Source organism: Mastigoproctus giganteus, chromosome 13, assembly GCF_048544385.1.
Source record: "Mastigoproctus giganteus isolate SK-2022 chromosome 13, ASM4854438v1, whole genome shotgun sequence".
Taxonomy (NCBI): domain Eukaryota; kingdom Metazoa; phylum Arthropoda; class Arachnida; order Uropygi; family Thelyphonidae; genus Mastigoproctus; species Mastigoproctus giganteus.
The window spans coordinates 140,640,306-140,658,903 of NC_143587.1; the positions used below are offsets into that span (position 1 = coordinate 140,640,306).

The following is an 18,598-nucleotide window of genomic DNA, read 5'->3' on the forward strand; positions in this document are numbered from 1 at the left end:
TTTATATTTCAACTTAGTTCACAAAACGAAATTCACGACTAGACGTGAACAGAAACAAGTTTCTGGTCCCACAGCGCCACAAATCCATTATTGTTTCTGAACCATGTGGTAAGTTACAAATCGATCGTATATCTAATTCACAGCGGTCTCTTTTCTCAGGACTCAAGTAGCCAGTATTAATGCAGCACAACCAATCACAGGATAGAATATGAAATGTCGAACTGTAGGAGTATTAACCCTTCAAAATAATTTACAGTTAAGAATCCGGAAAGGGAAGGAACTGTTATCCGTCCACACAAGCGTATAAAGAGAATGCGAAAACTGCCTTGCCAGTAGCAAGGTCAATCTTACAAGAAATGCATGCATTCATTGAAGTTGTGGACGTGAGTAAATGCGTGCCAACAAAAATGCGATTATCCATCTCTTCCTTAAAGCTTTAAAGTTCAAGGACACGATGAAAACATGCCTTTGTACATAAAATAAAATCTCAGGGCATGGCTCATTAATCACGAAAATATCATGCTGCTACAAGCGAACAACATAATGAAGTGAAAGCACACAATTAAATAACTGTAATTTCGTTTGAATTTCATTTTAATTAATCTCGAGAAATTTGATTTGCAATCTCAAAATTAAGCCAAGCTGGCAGCAGAAAAAGTGAAGCTAGAGAAATAAACGAAATAGACTTCTGGCCTTTATTTCTATTTAACCCCAGAGGCTGACATCTGGTGATTATGGGCTTGGCACACCCATTCTTTTCTTTCTTGGTGACTCTCTCTCTCTCTCTCTCTCTCTCTCTCTCTCTCTCTCTCTCTCTCTCTCGGCATCAGCCAAAAAAAAAAATCTCTCTCGAGATTTTTTTTTTTTTTTTTGGCTGATGCAGCATAAGCCTCAGGCTTCCATTCACCATATGGCTAATAATAATAATAATAATAATAATAATAATAACAATAATAACCTGAAGGATTATTTCCAGAAACACACAGCATCACTCCAGCAGACCATAAGAAAGATAGACAAGCGGTATACCCCGCTCAACCTAAGCGGAGTCTCCCCTCCACCAACCAGGAGGCAAAAACGAAGCTAGAAAGAAGATGGGCAGAGAAGACACTCCATGGCAGACACTACAATGATCATCAAGATCACATAGATAAAACTGCTTCCAATTCATGGCTCACGAGCGGGACGCTCTTCCGCGAGACTGAAGGATTCATGCTCGCCATCTAAGACCAGGTAATCACCACCAGGAACTATTTATTATTATTATTATTATTATTATTATTATTATTATTGTAAATAAAATTGTATTGTATTGTATTTTATTATTATTGTCTTTGGTGGCCCCTAGACATTTGTCCAAATCCACCTAATATCCCTGATTTTATTATCCTTATACAGGATACCCAGCCACCAGAGAGCAGTCATCAACTAGGATAACTGCTACCTGATGCTCGTCCTTATGAACATGGACCTGGGCCTAGGTCTACTGTACTGTCTGTGGTGACCGCACAAAATTCCCGCACCCTCAGGTAGAAGTGCTATACCAGAGGGCGCCAGAATCCCACGCCCAAGCCTGGGAGCCAGAAAAAAAAAAAAAATAAAATAAATAAATAAAAAATAATAATAAAAAATATATATATTTATATAGTAATAAAATAAACGAATAAATCTCTCCTTCCCGCACAGGTTTTCAGAAATCAAAGCTTCCTACTCTTATGGGCAGAGAGAAAAAAAAAATAATAATAAATAAATAAATAAATAAAATAAAAAAACCACCTTCCTGGTCCACAATCCCGCAACTTAGTTACTTACATAGTACCAGCAAACACAAAAAAAAAAAAAAAAAGAATAATAATAATAAATAAATACTAAAAAATAAATAAATAAATAAAAAAGACAAGGGTGGTAGGGGGGAAAACCTATACCCCCTCACCCAAATCTCACCCTGGAAATTTATCCCGCACTATGTTAATTTCCACAGTGCCAGCAAACAAAAAAAAAAAGAAAGAAAAAAAGTAATAATAAACTAAATAAATAAATAAAATAAAATAAATAAATAAATAAATAAAACAGGATAGGGATAGGATGGGGGAGAGAGAGAAAAAAAATCTATACAGTAAACAGCTATTAGTTTACAAATATTCAGGCTGATGACCGCCTTCTTTATAGAAATACAGAAATAGCAAATCTTTGAAAAGCAACAAACTTATTATAATCTGACAAGTAGTTATTTTCATTTCCATATCTCAAATCACTAATTACATTCTTTAATTGAGCTCTGTAATTCTTATACAACAAACAATCATACAATACATGGCACCAAGTTTCTTCAACACCACATACACAGTAAGGGTTTGACTTTAATCCAAAATAATATAATTTACCATTCAAAGAACCATGCCCTGTAAACAAAAAAGAAGTCTCCGTACTAGGAAAAAACCACTTGTTCAGTTTAAAACATGAAAAAGAAACATTTGGAATAAAATGTCTGGTAACCGCACCAGTAATACTATCCGTCCATCTGGCTTGCCAGGTTTCCATTAACTTCGCATATATTCTTTTCTTTTCAACCTTAGGGTGAATGTTAATGTCACACAATGTTTAAGTACGTGAAATTATTATGCTTCCTAGTATGGTAACAGAAAGCTCTATATATTATAAAAAGATTTAACGGCATGTGGCCCGCTAATACCTGAGGGGCATTTGTTGACACTGTTCTGCAAGCCCTCTGAATTGCCAACAGCATTGTTCTTTGCACCGAATTTAACTTGGCTTTAAACTTAATCTGATTCACACAAGTTACCAACACTGATGATACATAAGTCACTATTGGCAGAAAAATTGCCGTATAATAAAGATTTAAAACTGATCTAGAAATCCGTACTATTGCTGCGCTAAAACGCTTAATTTTATTCATCAAATAATTCAGATGTGGAACAAAAGTTAATCTAGCATCTAATAAACCACCTAGATACTTAGTTTGGGTAACAAATTTAATTTGCTTACAATTTAACAAAATTTTTGGTGGTCGATTGATATCAAGGTGACCTTTAACTAACATCATGACTGTTTTTTCTTCTGAAACTGTTAATTTATTTACAGTAGCCCATGATGTTAGACTCTGAAGAACCATTGCAGCTTTCTCTTCAATATCCCTTCTTGAGTTACCAGGCACACAGATAAGCAGATCATCCGCAAATGCTATTTTATGGCAAACTGTTTGTCTCAATTTAAGCCATTGGTTCAGAACCAAATTCCAAAATAGGGGACCCAACACAGATCCCTGTGGGCATCCCCTAGACACTAATTTCCTATAAGTTAAATGCTGTGCCCTTACAATTATCTGTCTTGAAGTTAAATAGCTTATTACAACCCGGTATATTTTCCCTGGACAATGGAGCTGTCTTAACGAGTAAAGAATACTCCAGTGCCAGACTGAATCAAAAGCTCCTGCAAAGTCAATGAACAGAGCAAGAACAGATTTATTGTCTGCATTTTTAACGTAAAGCACTAAATCATTAATCGCGTCCTAGTAGATTTGGATTTTCTAAAACCATACTGAAATGGCAACTCAATGTGGTGTAAATTCATGAATTCACTTAATCGCTGGAAAATCAATCTCTCAAACAACTTGCCTAGGTTAGGTAACAGCAATATTGGTCGAAAGCTCCTGGGGCTTGTTTTTTCTTTACCTGGTTTTTGCAACAATTTCAGAAGGGCACATTTCCAGAAAACAGGAAATGTGCCTTCCAATAGACATTTGTTATACATATTAAGCAGAACTGGAGGGTATATCTCTAATAACTTACTGATACTGTTGTTCTCAATTAAATCAATCCCCGGAGTCTTATCAACATTTATCTGTTTACTGACTACAAGTAACTCCTCTGCTGTAAAAAGAGAGATATCCTCATCGTTGACATAATCTCTATTATCTGCTCTTATCTCACACTGTTCAAGAGTATGATTACTTACACAATCCTAGGGAAACAGTTTGTCTATGACAACTTTAATAGTTGTCTCCAACTGTTTCCCTACCATCTACTATTACTGTGTGAAATACATCCTGCTCTATCTTTTTAGTAATGGTCAACTTATACAGTAGTCCCCAAGGGTTACTGTTTCCTGCAGTTCTTACCAAATTCTGCCATGATCTTAACTTATGCCGATAAATAGCCCTATGATATTCCCTCCTTTTACACCTATATATTTCCTTATAATAGTTAGCCTCTTCTATATCACGAGACCTATATCTTTGAAATTGCTTCCTGGCCGAAAAAACATCTCGCCTTAAAATTTTCAGTTGTTCAGACCACCATGGTACTTGCTTATCTGTGGCTTTCCTACGCCTAGCTGCATACGCCAAAGCTTCAAAAAGTACACTTTGAATATAAAATGGCATTCATAGTGTTCAGAGATGAACATGAAATAATATTACATGAAATAACATAGCCAGATATTTATCATTACCAAAACCCAATTGCAAGGAATCATTACATTTTTCCCAATTTATCTTTTTATATGCAAACCTCATCTGCTCATTGATTTTAATATAAGTCTTACTATATACTCCCACATTTACATGAAATAATATAGCCCGATGGTCACTGTTTGTTGCATTCTCATCAACAACCCAGTGACACACCCTCTTTACAAAATCTGGTGAAGCCAGTGTCAAATCAATGTTCGATTGTCCATGTACATTGCTAAAAGTAAACGGTTGTTGTGATTCATTAAGTACAACTAAATTATTTGATATTATAAAATCCTCCATACACATTCTCCTGTTATCAGTCATACCACTGAACCACATTTTGGATTTAGCATTTATGTCAAAAGACAATAATACATTGCCATTACCTATTTGTGCCAATGCACCTTCCATACATGAAATGAAATATTCAATATTATCTGTTAGAGAACAATACAATGACAATAAATGAAATGTCAGGCATAACAACATGAGTGCAAATAATGTCTTGATTGCACAACCCTGATACCACAGTTATGTTTAAATTCCTATTAAAAATAACCATTGCTACTCTTGTTGTTATGTTATTTGGGTTTTTAGGAGCATTATCAATTAAGGCCATATTGCTCCAGGAAATGCAGTGGTCATTCCCTGACCTTTCCGCATCCTCCGTATTTGGTGGTGACGGGCTCGAACTCCGGTCTAATCAAGAAGCGTGTGCTACGCATTGCTGCTCCTTCCCACCTGGCTACGGAGGCGCCTATTGATACTCTTGGCCTCACTCTAGTAAAATAAACTGACTTAGCAGTTACAGGAAAACCTACCAATCTATAACTCTGCTCATGCTGTAATGCATATGGCTCCTGCAAACAAAGTATGTCACACCGGTTTTCCATTGCATATATTCTAATTTCATTCATTACCATGCGAGACCTTTAGCATTACCATTAGTAGAGGCATTTGATGCAAGAAAGCAAGCTTATGCAGCATCAGCCAAAAAAAAAAAAAAAAACCCACTTCCACTTCACCCCTCTGTTCGTTCAAAATACCTGTCCAGCTGAGCCTTAAACTTATTTAGGCTATCAACTTCCACCACAAGGGATGGAAGTCTGTTCCACCAACCAACAACCCGCTGGCTAAAGGCAAATTTCCGCACGTCTATCCTACATCTGTCTTTCCTCAATTTGAATTTATGCCCTCTCAGGTGATTTTTCTGAGCTAGAGGAAGAATCCCATCAGCAATGAGCATGCTTAAACCATTCAAGGCTTTGTACACCTCTATCAGATCACCTCGCTGGTGCCTAGTCTCCAGACACTGTAATTTGCAAAACTTAAGCCTTTCTTCGTAAGATCACCCCTTTGTTCCATTCACTAATCTTGTTGCCCTTCTCTGTACTCGTTCCAACAGCTCTACATCCTTCTTGAAATGAGGCCTCCAGACCTGTATACAGTACTCTAGGTGTGGCCTGACAATTGCCTTATACAATAGAATAATCACCTCCTTATCCCTGCTGGAAAAATTCCTGTATATCATTGACAATACTCCATGAGCTACTCTTGCAGCCCGTCTGCACTGCTCAGAGAACTTCATATCTGCCTGCACAACCACCCCCAGGTCCCTTTCATTCTCTACCACTGTCAGTGTAGTACCACAGAGTTGATACGTTGATCTGGGGTTGCTGTTTCCCATGTGTAGTACTTTACATTTGTCAATGTTAAACTTCATTTGCCACCTCTCAGCCCATCTGCTCAACCTTTCCAGATCCTGTTGCAGCAGCATAGTGTCAGTAGTGTCCTTGACAACCCTGCCAACCTTTGTATCGTCTGCAAACTTGGACATTAAGCTTGATATACCATCATCAATATCATTTATAAATACAGAAAACAATAATGGACCCAACACTGAGCCCTGAGGGACTCCACTAATAACATTAGTCCACGATGAGCAGTGTCCATTGATTACCACTCTCTGTCTTCTCCCCGTCAACCATCCCTTTATCCATAGCAGCAATTTGCCTCCAATGTCACACTGCTCCAATTTGTGTAGCAGTCTTCCATGTGCAACAGTATCAAAAGCCTTTCTAAGATCCAAGTATATAATATCAAAGTTATTCCCTGCATCCAGTTCTTTTGTGACTGCATCATAGTATCCAATCAAGTTGGTCAGGCAAGACTTCCCCTTAACAAAACCATGCTGTGTCTGAGCTATAACTGAAGTCTTGTCTAAATGATCCTGCAGTGCTTCTTTAACCAGTGCCTCCATTACTTTTCCTGGAACAGAAGTTAAGCTCACAGGTCTATAATTACTTGTATCAGCCTTTGATCCTCCTTTGTGAATTGGGGTCACATTTGCACATTTCCAGTCTATGGGTACCTCCCCTGAGTCCAAGGAAGCTCTCATGATTATGGCTAAGGGTTTGCTTACTTCCTTTGCTGCCTCCTTTAATATAACTGGATAGATCCCATCCACCCAGGGTGCCTTTCTTGTGTTTATCTTCAACAGTTTCTCCTCCACTTTACTCCCAGTTATTTCAAGATTCTGTAGCTTACTGCTAGAGTTGAATACACCTCTGGCATTCCCCTTGCTGAATAACTCCTCATGTGTGAATGTCGATGCAAAATATTCATTTAGTTTGTTAGCTACCAGAGCAGGATCATCAACAGTTGACCCATCAATATCAAGTGGACCAATCTGATTCATCCCCTTCCTTCTAGAGTTTACATAAGTAAAGAACTCTTTGCTGTTTTTCTTTGCATCCCTTGCCAATGATTTCTCGTAATCTGCCTTCGCCTGCTAACCTCCTTTGTAACTTGGTTGCATATCAACTTGTATCTATCATAGGCTTCTGTGTCATGTGTTAATTTGTAAGTATCCCATGCATTTTTCTTCTCTGCCATATGCCTCATTAGTTCATCTGACATCCATTTTGGCCTAAACCTTGAACAATATTTTTTAGTTGGTATGTAAAGCCTAGTAGCTTCCAAGATAAGTTCTTTGAATGCTTCCCATTTTGAATTTGCTGTTGGTAACATCATCAGTTGGTCCCACTGTATAGAATTTAAATACTGTCTCAGTCCATCGTAGTTGCCTTTACGGAAGCAATAACCCTTCCCTTTACCCCTAATGGTAGTTACCTCTTTGAGTAAATCCCACTTCAGCACACTGTGATCACTGCCACCTAGTGGTTCATTTATCTGCAGATTCTTAATGCATGAAGAATCACTGCTGATAATCAAATCAAGAGTATTACTCCCTCTAGTTGCTTCCCGAACATGCTGATGCAGAAAACAATCATCCAATAAATCCACAAAAGCCCTGCTAGTGTGTGAGTAACCAGACCCCAAATTCCAGTCAATATCTGGGAAATTAAAATCTCCCATTATAAGATTCTCTATTTACTGGCCCACTCTATTTCCCTGTACAGTTCCTTATTATACTCATCAGAGTCATTACGCCTATAGCACACTCCTACTCTCAATTTTGATCTCCCAATGCTTATGTCACACCAAACTGACTCAACACTGCACTGTCCAGCGATGTCGACTGGCTTCACTTCCTTGGTTTTTATGTGTTTCTTAACTAATAGCATAACCCCTCCCCCCTTCCTATCCTGTCTATCCTTTCTGTAGACGTTGTACTCCTCAAATTGCAGTTCTGCATCCCTAATATCTGTGTGACACCACGTCTCTGATATCCCAACAATATCTGCCTTTGATGTTTTGAGCAATACCTCAAATTCATCGACAAGGCTCTCATCGACATTGATCGACAAGGCTCTCATCATATACTCCCTCCTATCGTGTCTGGGCAGAATTGCAGACACTTTCAAATTCAACCCTAATTCTCGGCTTTTGTTCAACAGTGAATTGACCAATTGAATTAACCAGTTCAATTGAATGGACCTTTGTCCATTCAATTGAACTATGTTTAATATCTGATTATTATCACTATTATGTGCTAACCAAAACTGTTTAATGCAATCGTTATTATCATTATCCATAATTTATGCGCGTACTTGCTAATTCAAGGGCTTTAACATATTCTGGACATTTTACATCTTTTACTGAGTGTTCATAGTCACGACCTCTACGCTTACAGTTAACAAAATTTGGATGTTGGTCCCTGCGCTGACAGTCAGCATAAACAAGCCCCCCCCCCTCAGCGCAATGACCACATGATATTGTTTTGTCATGGGCAGAGTGGCCATATCCCAAACATTTGGTCACAACTGTGATGTTATTTGTTATTTGGTTTTTAGGAGCATTAGCAACTAAGGCCATATTGCTCCGGGATATGCGGTGGTCATTCCCTGACCTTTCCGCATCCTCCGTATTTGGTGGTGACGGGCTCAAACCCCGGTCTAATCGAGAAGCGTGTGCTACGCACTGCTGCTCCTTCCCACCTGGCTACGGAGGCGCCCACACAACTGTGAATTTTCTAAACTTATAGGAGGAAAACCCCAAAAATATTCTGTCTCTCAGAAACAAACATTTTAACAACTCTAGGGCCACCCCAATAACCCAGTTAGTCAAATTTAACTTGTTTCCACTATTAAATCTAAATACAAATCCATTCTTTACCTCTTCGAGATCGTAACCATAGTCCTTCAAATTCTTTACATATAAGTCCTTTTTTTTTTTTTTTTTTTTTTTTTTTTGATTTGGTAGTTGTTGGCGCATCGGCTTCTGTGGCCATATTGCACCTCCCAAGGTTTTTGCAGTACTTTGATCCAAGCCCGAGGCGGGAATCGAACCCGCGACCTTTGGGTTGCCGGGCAGGTACTTTACCCACTCGGCTAGCCCGGTCGGCATATAAGTCCTCAACTATTTCATCCCTCATAATATCCTTGGGTATATCATACACCAGTATGGAAGGATTGTTTGTTTTCAACTTATCATAATTAATATCCTTACTAACTAAAGTCTCTGAACCTATTATTTTATTCAAATCGTCTTTATTGTCTGTTTCTATCAAAACACCTTTATTTCGTATTGTTCTCAGGTTTCTCACTTTAATTTCCTTAAAATCATCCTTTAAGGCATTTAATACCACTTCTTTGACCTCCTGGCTACTTGTAAACTGTACATTAACATCTGCCCTTAATATTAAAGTGTTCACCTGTTTCTGCTTATTACTTCCTCCCCTTCCCCCACATCTATTACCAATTTTACTGTCTTCATTACCATCACTTATATTTTCCTTAACTACACTACTGTATGTTTTAACCTTATCAACGCAAATTTGCTGTTCTTCCTGAGCAGGAGGAAATGGTTGGCCCCTCACAATTTCATCAAAAAGAGCAACTCTAACTTCCATCTCTTCTAATTTTGCTTTTAGTCTTTCATTATCAATCAGCACAGCTGTTGCAATAACTTCAATGTCAACCCACTTATCTAATATAAAGTTTGATGGCGTCTTTGTTATTTTGCTCGACTCACTTGTAGTGTAGTTTACTACTTGCTTCTTTAACTTAGTGATTAACTCATACACAGTTGACATGTCATAACATAACCTCTGTTCTTGAATATTTGACACAATGATGTCACTTTCACGAACACTGGTTCCTGTACTTCTTGCAATATCTCCATATAAGCTATCAAGATCACCATCTACATTAAGATCTGTAAAATCATCAAACCCAACATCAGACAAACCTTGAATATCAAGATCTAGTTCATCACTTATTTGCAGCCCCTGTTCAGTTGTCACACTTGTAATTTCTCCAACTACTTCTAGCTGAACAGTATTTTGCTGGGCAACATCAATCCAAACCATCCAAATTTGACACTGTATTCACAACTTTAATACTTTTTCCCTTGGGATATTTACCTTCTAACTTCTTAATTTGTTCTGAATTGAATCTGGGAACTCTAGAGGGTAGAGGGGGAAAGCATAAGCCCCCTCCCCCAGGTTGTATTGATTTTCTCGTCGATTTCCCCTCCATGCTGCAGTGTTTGGGAAAATAATATCCGAAGTAATCGCATATAATGTAGGCAAGAAGATCGATTCTATTAACTTAGCAACTTTAGCAATAAACACTACCTACAAATCTGTCGTCAGTAACTTGATACTGCGTTATTGCTTTTTTCTTTTTTTCACTGTAATAGATTGCAATTTCACCAGGTTAAGGAAATAACTATTTGATTAGTAAATAACTCTGATTAAATATTAATATAACTTTTAAAACACAATTGAACACAAAATAAACGATGACGATGGGATTAAACTCACTAAATTAGCACAGCAATCAACAGCCTGCAGAGCTGAGGCAAACACGTCCGACCAGCTACATACCAGGAACTAAAATACATCGGCAAGGAGCCCGGAGTTTTCGATGACACATGTCGACGATGCCACCTGGCCTCAGAAACGATCCAACACATCATCGCGGGATGCAAGGTGATCACCCAGACTGAGTACACATTCAGTCAGGGTGATCAGCAAGGAAATACCAGTTGATCGAAGAAAGTGTGCCGTACAACAAGTACGAACCCCAGGCAGTACTAGAGACCCCAATTCACAAACTGTACTGGGACCGCGCCATAATAACGGAGAGGACACTCCCGCACAACAGACCGGACATAACCCTTGTGGACAAGAAGGAAAAGGCTATTTTATTGACATAGCGGTACCCAACACTGGCAGCCTGCACTAAACTCATTGGGAAAAAACCAGGAAGTACACGAACCTAAGACAAGAGATTAAAGAGATATGGCATATGCAACAAGTAACGACCATCCCGATCATCGTGTCAACCACGGGTATGGTGCCAAAGACCCTACATAACAGCCTAGCAGCAAGAGGTCTCCCAGCGAACACCTACAAGAAACTCCAAAGTCGCAATCCTGAACACATGTAGGTTAGTCAGAGAGTTCCTCGACCAACAGTAACACCAGACATAGCAACAGCCACCCTGTGTACTTGGTAGCAATACCTGTCACGAGGTGGAACCCCAATCAGGGAGAAATAATATAATAATAATAATAATATTTCAGCCTGCGGGAGGGGGGGGACACAAGTCTTTAGATGGTTTTGGTTCTCTACTCGCAAAAGTCGGTGAAGAGATGAACTTATTGAATCAGGATCCCTGAACTGAACACTTTCACACAAACAGCATTTTTCAGAAGAAAATAAGTTTGCTATTTAACAGCGGCTTTGATAGCTGTTTCAAATGATACTGCCACATCATCATCAGAACAAAAGGAAAAGGAGCCAAGAAAATGCGGCTTACTGATGGGACGGAAGTATCACTCAAATAGCTGTTTGGCGGCCATACCTTTTAAAAATAAGTGCATGAAATACCAAGAAAACTCAATGGAAAGATAAAACTTCGAGCTGAGTGAGAGAACTGTGAAATAAATGCAAATAAACACGGTACGGTTTACGCGTTTCAGTCAAAAAACTGTAGTGTATATGAACACAACTCATCTACAATAAAATGGTGAAACATCGTCTGCTAGTAACAAAATAATTAATCTTTATTGATACTCAATTAATATTTCAACTACATATAAAAGCTTAAATGAAGAATTAAAATACACTACTGTATTTCAGTTTTTATTAAAAACATATATTAGTTCATTTATAGGTTACTGTTGCATTAACTGACAACCAACATACGTTTACTAACTCAGTCACTCTCTATCAAACAACCAACTTAAATGGCAACGTTTCAAGAATTCTGTAGTCAGATCTAAGGAAAACGCAGCTATACAAATTGGAGGTGTGGCATTAGAAGCAAGTTACTGATACGGATAAAGGGATGGTTGGCCGTGAGAAGAGAGGACAATTGCTATTAGTGGAGTTCCCAATGTTGTTTTCTAAATTTATTAATGATATTGATGAAGGCATATTAGGCTTAATGTCTAAGTTTGCAGATGAAAGGAAGATTGGCAGGGTTGTTAATGATAATTATCAGGGTATGATACTACAAAAACATCTAGAAAAAATAGAAAAAAGTGACAAATACAAGGTACTGCATATGGGTAGCAGTATTCTCAGAATAGCATAATTCCTATTTGTTTACACAATTGGGAATTATGTCATTCTGAGAATTAAAAATTCGGTGGACAAGAAAATGGACAAGAAAAAGATGGACAAGATGGACTGTAATGGACAAGAAAAAGATCTGAGGTTAATTGTACAGCCAGAAGTGCTTGGAGCAGCAGAAGGGCTGCTAGGACAGCTCATGGCGTTTACAGGTACTTTGTCAGCAGAGTTAAGGAGATTATCATCCCACTGTACATCTTGAGTACTGCATATAGGTCTGGACACCTCATTTTAGGAAGAGTGTGGATCTGTTGGAATAGGTACAGAAAAAAGCGACCAGTTCAGTTGGGGAAACAAACGGCTGCTCTTACCATGAAAAGCTTCAGTCCTGCACACTGCAGCGTCTGGAGATTAGGCACCTGCGAGGTGATCTGACTGAGGTTTTTAAGGCTTTGACTGGATTGGGGAAGCTCAATACTGATGTCATTCTTCCTCTTGCTCAGAATACAGACATGATGGGGAATAAATTTAAATTGAGGAAGGATGGCTTCAGGACAGATACGGAGAAGCTTGCCTTTAGCCGCCCGTAGTTAAATGTTGGAACAAGGTTTCCATCTGGTGTTGTGGAAGTGTATAGTCTGAATAAACTCAAGGAAGAATGAGCCAAATTGCTAGTGGAGAGGGACAGGTGACGTGCGAAATGTTTTTTTTTTTTTTTTTTTTTTTTGTACAGATGCTGTATAAGCTTGCTTTCTTGAATAACTCACCACTACTATTACTGATAGGGGGAAGGGGGTCGGAAAAGCAGGAAATTGCTTCATGCGGCGACAGCTACAGAAACTAGCCATTTCTGACCAATTGCTCAGGAAATTAAACAAAAAACGTTAGTATCATAGATTCTAAAGAGAGAATCTTTATATCCCAAAGGGATTAAGTTATCAAATATCGAGAACATAATATGATTCCATTAGGCTTGAAACTGAAATTACAGTTTCTTCGTAATTCCACTCTAAATTCCAGTTTTCAGTTTTTTTTTTTTTTTTGTTTTTTTTTAATGAAGAGTGTCACATTCAGTAGTAAAAACCTGGACTTTATACCCCTTCTTTAATTTCCTCATCCTGACAAATTGGGATAAGGAAATTAAATATAGGTTATAAAGGCCATATATTTGCCATTACTAACGCTAATACCACCACTCACAGATATTAGCATTAGTTGTGGCAAATGATGCAAGAAAGAAAGCTTATAAAGGATCAGCAAAAAAAAAAAATCCCTTTACCTTTCTATCTCAAACTAGCCACTTCAACAATAACACACGGAAGTTTGTTCCAAAAATCAACCACTCGCTAAATCAAAGCAAACTTTCGTTCATCTATCCTACAACTATCCTTCCTCAATTTATGCCGCCTCGTGTGTGCAGTCTGCACAAGAGGAAGAATACCATCAGCATTGAGCTTCCTCAATCCATTCAAAGCATTAAACACCTCAATCAGATCACCACGCAGGCGCATAGTCTCCAGATGCTACAATTTGCAGAATTCAAGCCTTTCTTGGTAAGAACACCCTTCTGTTCCCATTCCAGTAGATCTACAACCTTCCTAAAATGAGGCCACCTGACCTGGGCTGTAACATTAATTGCAATAACAAAATTTTACTGGTGTAAACCTACTTCGAAACAAACACAACTGACTTCTCGAAGAGCATACAATTCAATAGGAGCGGGTAGTGTAGCTATAGCACACTAGCTTACTATCTGCAAGCGTACTTAACTAGTGCCCACGGCAGTGTGCCATGGGCAATCACACATATATGGGATTCTGGGAAGCATTGGTTAAGTCAGTGATTCTCAACCTGTTTGGCTGAGGTACCTCCTGGAAGTCCGGCAAGGTCCTTATGTTAATCTTAGGGGACAAAGGCCGCCGTAGCCTAGTGGTCAGGCGCGCGGGTGCATAAGTACACGTGCCTTGAGTGACCGGGGTTCAAGCCCGTGACTGCTGAATACGGTGCTGTTTCTTGTATTCTGTCTATGTTGTTAACTCCTCTGACTGTTTGGTCGTCCCGGAGTATAAACTGAAAATTTATTTATTATTTAATATTATACCCTAAGATTACCACGGTATAGAACGATAAGAAAGGGCCAATTTACGGGTTTTTTTTTTTTTTTTTTGCATTATTGCGGAACCAAAAAATATAATCTCTACTCTTAAAATTTCAAACTGAAAAAAAAAAAAAAAAAAATTAAGTATTATTAAGACTCCATATTAAAAAATATACTTATGAATCTAATGAGAGACCTACTACAATAGATTTTCAGCGATTTTACTGATATTAGGTGGCAAAGATGATAATTGAGAGCGAATGTCTGCTGGAGCGTCAAGTCTGTTTCTCTTTTTTGATCTCACAATATTTGTCAAATAAATCGTCACAAATGTAAAAAGTTTATGAACTGCTTTGTCTGTTATATGAGGGAAAGAGTCCAACAAACTAGCTCAGAACAAAGACAGTGGAACACAAACCTTTTCTTTGAGTGTGACAAAGAGATATCAACCAGTTGTTCTTTCGAAACTTCTCTGCCTTTCAAAGAGGATCAATAAAGATAATTTTATCTTTGAAGGGCAGAGCAGTGTCGGTTTTTAAACAATGGGTTAGTTATCCACCTGTAATTTTCAATGTCTGTATTGACAGGAAAATATTCTTCAAAGGAGATGGACAGCTGTGAGGTGGTCGATTATTGCTTTCTGCAAGTCTGACTCTGTAGAGAGTATTTTTAAACAAGACATGTAGCAAAAGTATCATACAGTAGACCGTCGAAATAACGGCACCCCAAAGAACGGCACATTGAGATCGGTTGTATACATACAGCGCAGATGTATTGCAGTGCCGAAAAAAAAAAAAAAAAGAAAACGGCAAGTCGCGTGATTACCAAATTTGTTTACGTTCGCCATTTTGAAAGTGAATTCTGTACTGATATCACGGATTATACCACTGTTTTACATTTATTTTAAATTAAAAATCCCTCACCATGGCTCCTAAAGTTAATACAGCCACTCAGCGGCTTATGTAATACTCGACTTACAGAAATTCCACTTTACGTAAGTTTTTGCCGCCCGGTGCAAACTTAAAAAAGTCGTGGAAACGTATTTTGCATCCCGTAGTAATAAATGGAGGTATCGGGAAAATATCGTAATGTGAACACAATAACACTTTTTTTTCTTTTTTTTTTTTTTTGGTAATTCGTTACATGACCTTGGAAGTTGAAATTTTCGCTATATAATTAAGCTATTTATCTCTCTAAATCGGTGTTTCCCAACCTTTTTTTTACCATGCCCCACCTAAGTCTTTCTAAAATTCTGATGCCCCCTATGTAACGTTGGGAAACACCGATATATATATTTTTTATATTCAAAAATTGAATTATTCCCTAAATGAAGCCTAATTACAACTTGTTCAGGACACGAGACTTAGGTTTTAGGAAGAAATCATTAGGAAAAATTAAGAAAAAAATAGGAAGTAAATTTTCAAAACATATAATAGACATTGTGACATCCAGTCGATTTCTTTTCTTTAGTAACAAATCATTTATGGCACTAAATCCACATTCAGCTAAATATGAAGATGGAAACGGTAACAATAGCTCTCTTGCAAAGTTGGTTGAATTTGGGTATTTAATTTCTGTTTCATCACAAAGCCATGCCATCGCTTCTTTTATATTGAATAAAGTTTTAACTGACTCATCATTTTGCATTTCTGAGAATTCTTCTTGGTACTGCATTGATACATCAGACAAATCCACTAACATTGGTTGCATCATCCAGGTTGGAAAATCAATTTGTTTTAAATCAAAAAACCTTTCTTTTAAATCATCGGACAGAATTTTCAGATGATCAACAATAACAAATACAGCGGTATCAGTCACTTCACATTTTTGCAGACAACGAAACTGTTCAAACTTTTTTTAAAAATATATTTTTGACATAATTTAATAAATGTAATGAAACCAAATGTCTTCGCTTTTGCATCGACGAGAGTTTTATTTGTTCCTTGAAGTTGTTTATTTAATATATTTAGTTTTTCAAAGATATCGGCTAAATAACTCACAAATGCTTTACCATCGACCATTAACAGATGCTTCATTTTAGGTTTGTCACTTAAAAAGTCACTAATAGTATCAAATAGTTCCATAAATCTTTTCAAGCAGTTCCCTTTCAAGAGCCACCTTACTTCAGTGTGAAGTAAAAATCTCACATGATCTTCATTTTGTTCTTCACAAAAAAGCTTGAAGAGACACAAGTTTTCCCTATGAATAACACAATGCACAAGAAGCATTTCTGGATTCTCATCTTTCATCAATTTTAAGCAGCCATTTTTCTTGCCCATCATATTAGGAGCACCATCTGCAGCGCAAGATGTTATATTTTTCATTGATATATTATTGTCATCTAAGTAATTTTTTAGCTTATTATATATATCTTTGGAGGTAGTGGTGCTCTCTAATGATTTACAGAATAACATTTCTTCAGAAAAATTACCTTTATCAATATATCTTACATAAGTTATCAGTACGGCTTCACTGTCTCTCAAAGTTGAGTCATCCATTTGCACTGAGAATTTTCTTGTTTTCAGCTTTCCAACAAGTTGTATTTCAATATCTTCACTCATTTCATCTATTCTTCCGCTAACAGTATTGCTATTGAGTGGCTTAGCTTTCACGTCTTTGTCATCTTTTTCCAGAACTGTTTTAAGAAATACTGATATTGATGGTTTGATTAAATTCTCTCCTATAGTATGATTTTTCCCAGATTTAGCAATGAGTAAAGAAATTTCATAACTAGCCTCAAGAGTACGATTGACAGTTGCAGTATGAGCAATAAACAGAGACTTTACCAACAATTCTTCTTTTGTACAAGTTAAGTCATAGTAGGCGGTTGTTTTAAACTCTAGACGAGCAATGTTTGAATTGCCCCCCTGAACAATCAAATTTCCCCCATGTGGGGCGTGGGACCCACGTTGGGAAACACCGCTCTAAATGGTCAGTTTTATAATGGAAATTGCACTACAATTTCATCGTTATCATATGTTCCGTTATAAGAATCAATTTTGAACATCTTTGTGATATTTTTCTGAACCACATTTCTGGAGGTCACTACCATAAAACAATAAAAACATTTTGCACTTTCCGCTTCATTGGGATTTTCTGTTAGCGCAATTTATTTCAGGGGGGGGGGTCCCGTTGGACTGGAGGTCTGCAAATGTATCACCAATTCACAAAGGGGATTCAAAAGATGACACAATTAACCATAAACCTGTTAGTTTAACTTGTGTTCCTGGGAAAATAATGGAGTCACTGGTTAAAGAAGCACTGCAGGATCATCTAAACAAGACTGCATTAATAGTTTGTTAGAGGGAGTTCTTGTCTGGCCAATTTGATTGGATACTATGATGTGGTCACAAAGGAACTGAATGTCAAAAATGATTTTGATATCATATACTTGGATTTCAGGAAAGCTTTTGATACTGTTGCACATGGAAGACTGCTGTACAAATTGGAGAGGTATGGCATTAAGGGTCAGTTGCTACAATGGATAAATGGATGGTTGAGTGGGAGACGACAGAGAGTGGTAATCAATGGACACTGCTCTTCATGGACAAATGTTATTAATGGAGTTCCCCAGGGTTCGGTGCTGGGCCCATTGTTGTTTTGTGTATTCATCAATGGTACTGATGAAGGTATGTATATCAGGTTTAATGTCCAAGTTTGTAGATGATATTTGTATCATGGTTGGCAGGGTTGTTAACGACAGTAAAGACAGTATGCTACTCCAACTGGATCTAGATAAGTTGGGGAAATGGCTGAGAAGTGGCAACTGAAGTTTAACATTGACAAATGCAAAGTACTGCATATGGCAGGGGCGGCAACCTGAGGCTCTTGAGCATGTAACTGCAGCTCTTTAACTTTTAACCCACATGAAGCACAATTTGAAATGGAGTTAGAGGACTTAAAAATAAAGAACATGTGGAGAGCAAGGCTAAAATGCCTTAAAACTGAAATTGAGGTTTTGGAGAGGCAAAAGCAGCCCTTGCAATTCTACATAAACGGATGATGATAGATGAGTTGAAAAAGCAAGGTAAAATTGTGT

At 37.8% G+C, this 18,598-nt stretch overlaps 1 protein-coding gene across 1 annotated transcript in view; it reads right to left on the reverse strand.

Annotated features, from left to right (window-relative positions):
• The window catches only part of LOC150076491 (uncharacterized), a 392,042-nt gene that overhangs the window by 249,757 nt on the left and 123,687 nt on the right, over positions 1-18,598 (reverse strand). The window lies entirely within an intron of this gene.